The sequence below is a fragment of the Schistocerca serialis genome, chromosome 3 (assembly GCF_023864345.2).
Source record: "Schistocerca serialis cubense isolate TAMUIC-IGC-003099 chromosome 3, iqSchSeri2.2, whole genome shotgun sequence".
Taxonomy (NCBI): Eukaryota; Metazoa; Arthropoda; class Insecta; order Orthoptera; family Acrididae; genus Schistocerca; species Schistocerca serialis.
Window position 1 is genome coordinate 390261452 of NC_064640.1, and position 12859 is coordinate 390274310.

Below are 12859 nucleotides of genomic sequence, written 5' to 3' on the forward strand. Positions count from 1 at the left end.
ATAAATTCGCCATTTTTACGTCACATGTCGTGGCATGTAAGTAGCACAATCGCTTGCGTGGTTCACCTGGTTGACCTTGATCAGTTCCCGGTAGTTCTCCGGGTGAGTAGGAGTGGGGAAGCAAGGGGTCAGGTGTGTAATCCAACACTAGATGTATAACATGACACCCTTTTACCTTATCTAAGGCATGTGCCCTTATGCCTACTGTATTCCTACTGACCACTTCGTGTCGTGTTCTTTATCGTCCCCCTTTTTTCCGATGCCGGGCCCAGACATGCACCAGCTCTTGTGAGATGCCAAACATCTTCACAATGAAGGACTGAGTTTGGCGTTGACTCAGTGCTGTTACCACTGCAGCAATCTGTTCAATATTTTTTAGTTTTAGGCATTACTGTAAGTAAATAAAAATTTAGAATAGATTTGCTTTATGTAGTTAGGTTTGTTGCAGTCCCCCCATTCAACAAAATACTTATGAACCCATTGGAAGCATTGTTTACGGTTAAAGTCCAAACTTATCAGCACTCAGCAATCGATACACGTAACCGAGGTGAGGTCAGCAGTCTTCTGTTTGAGCAATCGGTTTGTTTTGATTCCACGTATAGATAAACATGTCTACCAAACTTACTAGTGCAACTACAAAATACTTTTGAGCGATATTAGTCCTCTTGCACATTCATGTTCTTTCAAAAACTCCAAAGCTTTCCTCAAGTTCTTTTCTTGCGCATTTTGTCTCAGTTGCAATAAACATGTCTCTATCGCTTATCGGTCTCTCTCCATTGGAAACACTTTTGGAGAATTTAATCGACGCCTACACGGTGTTGAAGAGCAAATATTACCGACGACTTAAGAAATTGTGCAGAATGATTGTCGAATCTACTCTTTAGCGACACAACCAGTTGTTTGAAAACTTCAAAAGAAATTACTGAAGCGTTTTGAGTCTGATGTATTCTTTATTAGCTTGATCGAGACGTTTTGGAGTTTTGTACTGGCGAAGAAGTTTAAATTCGTCATGATGAAGGTAAACTACACTTTGATCACTTTTACGCCAAATTTCCACAAATTTAAGTTAATACGTAATCAATTACCCCAAATAAAAAAGTTACTACCTGCTCCCCATAGCCCGTAGGATGTCTACTTGTGCTCTAGAATTCGCAGGCGTTTCTTATTAGTTCCCTTAAGTCTCTAGTCTGGAAGACAATCATTTTAGATTAAATATTTCAACCAATAAGTGCTATTGTAACAGAATGACAGGCTTCCGCCCCAAAGCTTGAAGAGGACAAAACTTTGAACACACTAAAGGACGCAGAAACTTTGTTAGTAGGGATGCTATCGTTTTCGTTTCTATACAGTATTTCTTGGGTCTATGGCACAGGTGCTGCATGAAGTGAACAATACTCAAAATTATTTGCAAACGGGGGAGGTACGCAGATCAGCGTGCTCAGAAAATAATTGCCTTACAGATAGCGTCGGGAGGGAACCGATTGGAATTCGTAGATAAGGCTGTAATTATGCTAAAAGCTTGTGTGAAGAACTTTGCGTTTCTGTTGAACCTCCAAGACGAATTAGGAGGTACATTTGTCACGAGGAGACGATTTAAAACGAAAAATGTTTTCTTCAGTAGACAGAGAAACTGCTGAAATAAGAACTTATTGATTCCAGCCCACGGGTCTATTAAAGTTTTAGTCCAAATTCGATTCTGTAATATAGTTATAACGCTGAGGATATTCCTCGCAGCTGCCAATACGTTATGCTACTTTTATGAGAAGCTTCTGTAAATTGAAACTGATTAAAAATTATTTAAGATCTACAATGTTCACGTTGAGAGTACAAATCTAGCTATTTTGGCAATCGTTCAACAGGTACGAACTGATACTGACGAATATATTAGAGAGTCTGCGTTGCAAAAAAGCGCAGAATAAAATTTTAATTTAAGATAGAAGTTTTATTTGGAATCCATTTGAAATAGTTACAGCGTATCACAGTTTTTTTATTTCCAATTCTTCGCATGCATTTTACAGTCAGTATAAGGTAAGTTAGTACTAGTGTGAACTGCGAGACTTTTTGCTGATACAGAACATTTCTGGTGTAATTACTCTGTGTATAAGGTTCATCTGTGAATACGTTCTAGAGTTTACAAAATGAGGTCTTACATCCTAGTGTAACGTGTCCTTTCTGTAAGGGAGCATGCAAAGACACCTACATATTTGCCAGAATATTAAAAGGTGTGATTACAGTGTTGCATTCTATTGAACGTAAGTTCAGGCTCCCCTTATATATTTCGTCGCTCTATGAAACCGCTGCCTACTCCTGAATACATCAATCAGGTCGAAGTCGACATTATCAGGGTATTTTGACAATAGTCGTATCAGTTATGAACTCCTTTTTGTTCAAAAAGGAATAGGAGGCTTTCAGATGGTGAAATGTATTTGCATAATACAGACTAGAAAAATGTACACAAGACACTTGGTGTTAGTGAAAAATGTGAAGTATTTTGTAAGACAGCCTAAGTTCCCTTTAAAGTCGTCCCCAAAGTTTAATAAATTTCATTCCGTTTATTTTTGTCATTTTTTGCAAGTATTAGTTTGCTTACGAAGATCAGGGCCACTGCTTCTAAACACAGCGGTTCATTCTCCATGGCAGTGACGTTAGAAATAATGGTTTAAATTGCTTGTTAAATCGCTCGTTTGTTATAGGGTCAATGAAAGCGACCATCTACAGGAAATATCGCTGGAGTGTGTGTATGATGACAATAGATCGCTTCTATAAAGCAGAAGATGTTACAAATAATAAAACAACGGCATTAGGTACTTTCACATACAATGTTCATGATTTTGATGTTAGTAGTACATTATTTGATTTCATTGTTCGGTGTTGAACAATGTACTTAGGACGTTAGAGGTGAACGCATCCAAAAGGTAACGAAGTTGTGGAGTTCCTTTTCCTGTTTTCGCGAAGTCCGTAAGAACGACCGCTGTCCTCGTCCCTCTGCTCCAGGTGACGTGACACGCAGTGGTCTTAGCTGTATCAAAGTCCTTAAAGGAAACAATTACATTTTTATCGACGGTTCAATCGCAGGGCAAGGATATTCCGTTACAGCTACTGTACCACTATGTATGACGGTAGTATCTGTTCCCGAAAGAACAGTTACCGTGGATGACTATGCAGCTTTGCTAGAAATGAAATGATAATTAAATGGACACCCTAGCTGCAAACAGGCGTTGATGTACTTCATTGGTCACATGTCGAAAATGTGTGCCCCGACCGGGACTCGAACCCGGGATCTCCTGCTTACATGGCAGACGCTCTATCCATCTGAGCCACCGCGGGCACAGAGGATGGTGCGTCTGCAGGGACTTATCCCTTGCACGCTCCCCGTGAGATCCACATTCCCAACATGTCCACACCAGTACATTCGTACTGCGCCTAATAGATGTTTGCCCATCATACCCATTACTCGTGGCAGATTAATCTACCAAGTCCCGTACGAATTCGGGCATAGCGTGTGCGTTCGCACAGGAAGGTCAATGGCCGGGAAGCCATATTTTAACTATGTATGACGGTAGTAGCTGTTCCCGAAAGAACAGTTACCGTGGATGACCATTGCTAGAAATGAAATGATAATTAAATGGACACCCTAGCTGCAAACAGGCGTTGATGTACATCATTGTGCACATGTTGAAAATGTGTGCCCCGACCGGCACTCGAACCCGGGATCTCCTGCTTACTGTTCTCCATACCCTGCGTTTGATCTACACTCCGCAAGGATTTCTTATTAGGTTGTCTTAATGTCTAGTCTGTATATTAGATTATGTACTAATCAAAAAAAGTTTTGCATCACCTCGGTTTCCAGAACCCCTGAAGATAGATGTTGACTGTGGATATTGTATCACAGACACAGTCCTTTTCACTGTTGAGAGATGTCTCTAAATCTGCGCAAAGATGTAACCAACCATGCATGAGCAGAGCAGCGCTTATTAGCCGGCGGGGGTCCGAAGCCGATCAGTTCCAGTCATTCCACCAGGAAGGAGGTACACGGCTCGTGTTTTCTGTAGTTCAACCACGCCTAAACGGTCAATACCTCGGTTCGATCGCGTCCGCATTGTTACTTTGTGCCAGGAAGAGCTCTTAACAAGGAAAGTGTCCAGGCGTCTCGGAGTGAACCAAAGCGATGTTGTTCGGACATGGAGGAGATACAGAGAGACGGGAACTGCCGATGACATGCCTCGCTTAGGCCGGCCAAGGGCTACTACTGCAATGTATGACCGGTGCCTACGGATTATGGCTCGGAGGAAACCTGACAGCAACGCCACCATGTTGAATAATGCTTTTCGTGCAGCCACAGGACGTCGTGTTACGATTCAAACTGTGCGGCTGATGCGCAACTTCACTCCCGACGTCCATGGCGAGGTTCATCTTTGCCCGACATCATGCAACGCGGTACAGATGGGCCCAACAACATACCGAATGGACAGCTCAGGACTGGCATAACGTTCTCTTCACCGATGAGTTTCCCATATGCCTTCAAAGAAACAATCGTCGGAGACGTGTTTTGAGGCAACCCGGTCAGGCTGAACACCTTAGACACGCTGTCCAACGAGTGTAGCCGTTTTGAGGTGGCATTATGTAGGGCCGACGCACGCCGCTGGTGGTCATGGAAGGCACCGTAACGGCTGTACGATACGTGAATGCCATCCTCCAACCGATAGTGCAAACATATCAGCAGCATATTGGCGAGGCATTCGTCTTCATGAACGACGATTCGGGCCCCCATCGTGCACATCTTGTGAATTACTTCCTTCAGGATAACGACATCGCTCGACTAAAGTGGCCAGCATGTTCTCCAGACATGAACCCTATCGAACATGCCTGGGACAGAATGAAAGGGGCTGTTTATGGACGACGTGACCCACCAACCACTCTGAGGAATCTACGCTGTATCGCCGTTGAGGAGTGGGACAATCTAGACCTACAGTGCCTTGATGAACTTGTGGATAGTATGCCACGACGAAAACAGGCATGCATCAATGCAAGAGGACATGCTACTGTGTATTAGAGGTACCGGTGTGAACAGCAATCTGGACCACCAGCTCTGAAGATCTCGCTGTATGGTGGTATAATATGCAATGTGTGGTTTTCATGACCAATAAAAAGGGCGGAAATGATGTTTATGTTGAACGCCATTCCAATTTTCTGACAGTTTCCGGAACTCTCGGAACCGAGGTGATGCAAAACTTTTTTTGATATGTATGTTTCAGCCGACATGTGCTGTGGTAACAGATTGTCAGGCTTCCGCCCCAGTATAAGCATTCCCATCCTTCTCTGCTACAAGCACTTTCCTCCTTGTTGTCGCTTCCTGGCATGACTGCTCGTCACTTATTTTCTTGCTAACTTCACGAAAAGTTTATACATCACGACAAGCTCCTATGAGTGGTGAAATTCACCTGAACCATACAAAGCCTGGTTTAATAGAATTCATTCCGACAGCTAGCGGTAAGCCGATGAAGTGGAGCATGCCTTTCCGTGCGCAGACTGGATGGACCTCGTGTAACAGGCAGTGGAAATACCTACTAAGGTCTTGCTGATAAGGATTATTACAGACTTTAATATACATAAAAGTATTCCCCAAATTTAAATCAGAACAACGTAATTTATTGCTACGAAATCCCATTCCCTGTTGGTTCAGACGTAGCAAATTATTTACTTCTTATTGCATGAATGTTATATTTTCTTTGTTGAAACTATCTTAAATACGATGTTTCCTTTGCTGTTACGGACAACGCACACAGACAAGTCATATAAACAACCTTGAAAACGATTTGATTAGCATAATGGAAAGCATAGAAGATATTCAAAAAATTACGCAAGAAAAATAAATTCTAACGTCTCTATCTTCTGATTATAAGTATTAACCAAATATTGCTACGCATTGTCATAGGTCTCAATTAGTTTGTGCTTAACTGAGAAAAAAAGAGGTGGAGGGGGGCGGCAAATGTTGGACTCGCACCAGGCGGCAGAAATCCACGCTACACCACTGACTAGATGACAAAATATTACTGATAATTAGGGTCGTTACATCACTGATTAAAAATAAAAATTTGATAGCAATTTATCTTTTCGAATTGATGTATAAAAACGACATTACTTTCCGGTCCCCCTAATGTAAACTCGTAGGCCTCCACGACCAATCATCCTGTCAACGAAGGAAAATCATGAAAAAAAATTCCTGTCCTCGCAAATTTTTGTACAGTCGTAGGAGAGAGTGCTATGAACAACATACTAAAACTCCTAACCGCTGGGGTGTGGGGGGGATTTAAAGGTAACTTTTTAAAAGTTTTTCTTGAATAACTCGAAATCCGCGGCTTCTAGCGAGAATGTTTCTCAGTACAAAATTAAACTAAATTAAATTTCCTACAAAAACATCCTATTCATTTTTTCTCTAGGAATAATAGTTTCCACGTTGCAGGGGGTGCAAAAATCTCAGTTATTGAAATGAGTGTTTTAATGATAAAAAGTTAATCTTTATTTTTACACGAAGTGGGTAAAGATCAAATATTAAATGTTGCAACACATCTAAAGGCAGTAGAGCCGCGTGAAGAATAAGCCCCTCGCCCACACCCCAGCAGTCAGGAGTTTTAGTATGTTGTTCATAGGACTCCCTCCTATGAATGTACAATAATACTGGGTGTGTAACAGGGTGGAGGGGGGAGGAACTACAGGGTGTTTCACGGAGTTACACCAAACTTTCTACAGCGCATTTTATGAATCACTGGTGACGCAATATGCAAACATGCCGCGGGAGAGGGTGCGGGGGGGGGGGGGGGGGGGAGGAAGGTTTTTACTTCCCACAGAGTGTGTTAATACTACATGGAATAAAGATATTAATTACTAATAATACCGTAAAATGTGGTGAATCCGATCAGATGGTGTCAATCCGATCATTTATCGGTTTTTCCACGTTTGGATAACTGAGCGCAGATTTTAACAATTACGTTGCAGCTGACCATTGTCGTGAACTCCTGACTAATCTTCAACAACAGTGGCGTGTTGGAGTGCGCGCAACTAGCAAATCGCATTGCCAGTAAGTGTGTGATTCTTGTGCTACACTCGTGTAGTCAACACAGCAGTGCGAAAACTTCTGCTGGCACCTGTTACTTCCGCATTTTTGTAGGGTGAGTCCTATCATGCGAGTATACCAAAAGGTTCTGGGACCAAGTCGGAAATCTAACTACAAACCAAGATTTCTTCTAAATGCAGTGAAAGCTGTCAAATCAGGAAAATTAAGCATCCGGAAAGCTTCAGAGCAATACGCAGTTTCATATTCCACATTAAATGACAAACTCAAGGAGAGGTACAAATACAAAATAGGCAGCCAACCAGTGTTAACAAAATTGGTTGAAGGATTATTGCGTTTTGCGAAATGGTTCAAATGGTTCAAATGGCTCTGAGCACTATGCGACTTAACTTCTGAGGTCATCAGTCGCCTAGAACTTAGAACTAATTAAACCTAACTAACCTAAGGACATCACACACATCCATGCCCGAGGCAGGATTCGAACCTGCGACCGTAGCGGTCGCTCGGTTCCAGACTGTAGCGCCTAGAACCGCACGGCCACTCCGGCCTGCTGTGCGAAATGGGGGTTTCCTTTGAGGAATAATGATGTTAGGGACATTGTACAGGCATATCTTACTCGAACAGGGAGGATTGAAAACAGATTTCGTGACAATCGACCTGGGCACGAGTCGGTAAAATCTTTTTTGAAAATAAATAAAGAACTAACAGTTGGAGTAAGTGAAAATGTGAAGAGGGCAAAGGCAGCAGTTACCCGAGAAACAATGATTGATTATTTTAAAAAACGCTGAAGTGACCCAACATGTCCACACCACTACATTCACTTCAGCGTGGTGCCCCTTCCTCCAAAATTATAAACTATGACGAGACAAAGTTTTGTGACGATCCTGGACAGGTGAAAGTAACAGTGAAGCGAGGCACAAGACATCCTGAAAGGATAGTGGATAGTTCTAAGTCAAGTGTCAGTGTAATGATAGCAGCAGCTGCCGATGGCTCAGTCCTCGCACCATACACTGTTTATAGGGCAAAACACCTCTACGATACTTGGACTGAAGGGGGCATAACAGGTGCAGGTTATAATAGGAATCAAAGTGGTCGGTTGACCTAACAATGTTTGAATCATGGTTTGTTGAAACTGTCTTGTCTTTTGCCCCGCAATTACATGGACCTAAAGTGATTATCGGTGACAATCTCTCGAGTCATCTGTCATATAACGTGATTAAACTGTGCCAGGAACAGGACATTAAATTTGTGCTTCTACCACCTAATTCTACTCATTTGTGTCAGCCACTTGATGTGGCCTTTTTCTAGACCTTTAAAACTCGCTTGGATAAATGTGCTAGATGATTGGAAAAGAAAGAATAGAGGAGTGGTGCTAAAATCCGAATTTCCCAAGTTGTTGAGAAAAAACTTTGAAAATGTAGCTATCACGACCAAATCAAATGTAATATCTGGCTTCCGAAAAGTAGGAACTTTTCCTTTCTGTCCCGATAAAGTCATTTCACAGATTCCAGACGTAACTGATAACAATGCAAGTGGCGAGAGCTCATCAAACGTTTCTTGGGAAGCAGCCTTCGAAATGCAATTGAAACAGGTTCACTCTAATGAAACAAAAGGAAATCCGCGCCAAGCAAAGCGTTTAGCATTACCTCATGTAAAAGGAATTGTTACCAGTGACTTCAATGAAAATGATAGCAACGGGGATGCAAGCAGGAAGTCCCTATCCAGAACTCCTAACAGTGATCTAGAACAGCATGAGTCAAATGAAAATGAAGAAATGGACAAGGAAAAGGATAAAGATCGGCATGAATTTAAAGAAAATGATTTCACCATAGTAAAATTTCCTGCGAAAAAAAGGTTCAGGTTTTTATTAGTAAAATTGAAAGTATCTCTAATAACACCTATGAAAGAAAGTTCTTGATGGTAATGTTTATTTTGTCTTTCCAGACACTGACGGTGCAACTGAGGTAGGAAGAGCCCAAAATCTCAAAAAAGTTGTTCCAGAACACATAAGGCGCGGTAAATTTATTTTTGAAGGGATAGATGATTATGACATTGAGTAGATACTTTTCACATTGATTATGACCATACAATAACTAAAAATTAATATCTGTTTGTCAAATTTGGTGAATGCAAGTGTTTTTATAGCAAAAGTCTCAAGTTCAATGTGCTTGTAAAAATTTGTTTAGTCTAGAAATTGTAAAATTGTTGCAAATTCAGCAATATACATTTTTTTAAATCAAAATAGTCATCGGATTCACTCCACTGGAAGTCTGATTCCGTTCCTGCATACAAAATACAATGGTAATCGCCCCAACTCAGGAGGTGAAACCGATCAACAATTAACTTAATAACTGCAATTATAAACTAAAAATAACGTAATACATGAATATATCACTATCAAGGTTGTGCAATTAACATACTGAATTTTTATTCCGATATCACAATAGCAAATGGATGAAATTCCTAGAAAATCGCCGTTTTTGATCGGATTCACCTTGTTTTACGCTACACTGACAGAAAAAGATCGCAACACAAAGAAAGAGTTGTGCGACATAAGCCAAAGTTGGTAGGCGTGTTTCTACATCAAAGATGATATCTATTCAAATTTCGCGATAGTCGCAAAAGAGTGATGCTAGTAGCGTCACTATGAGGATGCAAATTAGGTTGCCTTTAAACACATGCTGAAACGATCATGAGTGTTAGTTACCTTTTAGATTGTATATGGTGACTTGATGTTAGTCAAGAATGCCTTTGAGGCGACAAAACCGCCATTATCAACACCTCACTGAGCTCGAATGAGGTAGCGTAATAGGGCTACGAGATGCTGGATTTTTTTTTTTTCCTGCGATACTGCTGAAAGACTTGGCAGGGATGTAGTCGCTGTACAATGTACATGATTCCAGGCAGCGGTGGTCACGGGAATGTAAGGTCGCAAGGAGGGTGGGCTTTGGACAGTCACGTGGCACTACTGAGAAGACTATCGTAATAAGTCAATTAAGTCAACCCAACTGACAAGCAGAAAAAGCAGGCACTAGCAAGTGTGTAATTCAACAAGTTTTTCATCTTTAGATCTACACAGTATAGAATCAAGGTAGCGACAAAGCTTTCAGGGGAGAAGTTGTCTTAGGATATCTTTACTGATTGGCTCTTTCACAAAAGAGCTAAAAATCTTTATCTCCAGCGAGGTTAGAATCGTAAACTAATGCACTCTTCCGCTTACAGGCCGAAGAATGAAGTATTAACACTCTGTATCGATTCATGATAAAAGTTAGATGTGTGTAAACTTAGGCAAGGAGATTGCCATCTTGATTATTCAAACGTTATACCGAGATATATGGACTATAACAGGAGATACCAATCAATGTCTACGCTGGCTTATGCTAGAGATATATGGACTATAACAGGAGATACCAATAAATGTCTACGCTGGCCTATGCTGGGACTTTATCCCTGTATTACAGTGTTTGCATAGTTACTTAGATTGTAAGTTTATCTGTTTTTTCCTTTCAGGATTACAATTTTGTGGCATGATTAATATTGGCAGTTAATGGTGCGGCGCGACATCCAGCTCTCGATGACAGGTGTAAAAGTAGCTACAAACTATTTCGAAATTTTATCCACGCCAACCATTATCTGCACAATCGAGCGAGCATTTCACTACGCTTCGCTATACAGTGAGGTGAAAAGGTCAAGTGATACATCCTGATATCGTGTCGGACCTCCTTTTGTCCAGCGTAGTGCAGCTGCTCGACGTGGCATAGACTCAACAGGCCGTTGGAAGTCCTCTGCTGAAATACTGAGCCATGTTGCCTCTCTAGCTGTCCATAACTGCGAAGCTGTTGCCGATACAGGGTTCTGTGCATGAAGTGACCTCCCGGTTATGTCTCATAAATTTTCGATGGGACCCATGCGATCTGTGTGGCCAAATCATTCGCTCGAAATGTCCAGAACGTTCTTAAAATCAACCGCGAACTACTGCGGCATGGTGACATGGCACATCCATAAAAATTGCATCGTTGTTGAAAACATGAAGCCCATGAATGGCTGCAAATGGTATCTAAGTAACCGAAGTAAGTCAGTGATCAGTTCATTTGGAACAGAGGACCCTGTACATTCCATGTAGACACAGATTACATCACCAGCTTTCACGGTGCCTTTTTGACAATTTGGGTCCATGGCTTCATGAGGTCTGCGCTGCACTCGAAGCTCGGACTCATCTGACCAGGCCACGGTTTTTCAGTCGTCTAGGATCCAATCGATGTGATCATGAGCCAAGGAAATCCGCTGCAGGCGACGTCGTGCTGTTGGCAAGGGAACTTGCGTCGGTCGTCTGCTGCCATAGCCCATTAACGCCAAATTTCGCCGCACTGTCCTTACGGATTCGTTCGTCGTATGTCCCAGACTGATTTTTGATATTTCACGCAGTGTTGCTTGTCTGTTAGCACTTACAGCTCCGCGCAAACGCCGCTGATCTCGATCGTTAAGTAAAGGCCAACGGCCAGTATGTTGTCTGTGGTGAGAGGGATTGCCCAATATTTGGTATTCTCGGTACACTCTTGACACTTTGGATCTTGGAATACTGAATTCCTAACGATTTCCTAAATGGAATGCCCCATGTGTCTAGCTCCAACTACCATTCCACGTTCACAGTCTGTTAATTCCCGTCGTGCCACCATAAACACATCGGAAACCTTTTCACACGAATCACCTGAGTGCAAATCACAGCTCCGCCATTGCACTGCCCTTTTATACCTTGTGTACGCAATACCACCGCCATCTGTGTTATGTGCAAGTGAGTTTTGCACCTCAGTGGATACCAGCCACTCGAAGGATATTTCGGTTAACTTAAAGAATAGAGTAATATTTTTTTACGTGATACTAAAGGTACTAACAACGCAAATCCCGCAGTGCACTGTCCGAACATCATCCCTAAAAAGTATGATCCCCATACGGTTAATAGTTCTCCGTCTACACTGGCTCAAGTAACGAAAGTTTAATTATAACCACCCTGTAGATTTAGAGATAATTGTTGGCAATTGTACCTAGAATACACACTCTGGAATTTTGAAGGTAGCAGGGATAAAATATAGAAAGATAAAGGTTGTCTACAATTTGTACAGAAACCAGACTGCAGTACTAACAAGGGAACCTCCCCATCGCACCCCCCTCAGATTTAGTTATAAGTTGGCACAGTGGATAGGCCTTGAAAAACTGAACACAGATCGATCGAGAAAACAGGAAGAAGTTGTGTGGAACTATGAAAAAATAAGCAAAATATACAAACTGGGTCGTCCATGTGCAATATAGGCAATATTAAGGGTAGTGTGAGACGAGGAGAGCCGTGGTTAGCGTGAACAGCTGCGGAACTAGAGGTCTTTGGTTCAACCGACCGAAAATTTTAACTTTTTATTTTCAGTTTATGTGACAAACCCTTATGTTTTCATCACTTTTTTTGGAGTGATTATTACATCCACAAGAAAACCTAAATCGGGCAAGGTAGAAGAACCTTTTTACCCATTCGCCAAGTGTACTAGTTAGGTGGGTCGACAACATATTCCTGTCATGTGACGCGCATGCTGTCACCAGTGTCGTATAGAATATATCAGACGTGTTTTCCTGTGTAGGAATCGGTTGACCTATGACCTTGCGATCAAATGTTTTCGGTTCCCATTGGAGAGACACGTCCTTTCGTCAACTAATCGCACGGTTTTGCGGTGCTGTCGCAAAACACAGACACTAAACTTATTACAGTGAACAGAGACGTCAATGAACGAACGGACAGATCAT

The 12859-nt window shown here is 41.9% G+C and overlaps 1 protein-coding gene and 1 non-coding gene across 3 annotated transcripts in view; both read right to left on the reverse strand.

Moving 5' to 3' along the window:
* Nucleotides 1-12859, reverse strand: part of LOC126470232 (histone-lysine N-methyltransferase SMYD3) — a 234589-nt gene that overhangs the window by 137280 nt on the left and 84450 nt on the right. The gene's annotated exons all lie outside the window — the stretch shown is intronic.
* Trnat-ugu (transfer RNA threonine (anticodon UGU)) lies at nt 3254-3328 on the reverse strand. The gene has a single exon. It is a non-coding gene; the product is annotated as a tRNA-Thr (tRNA).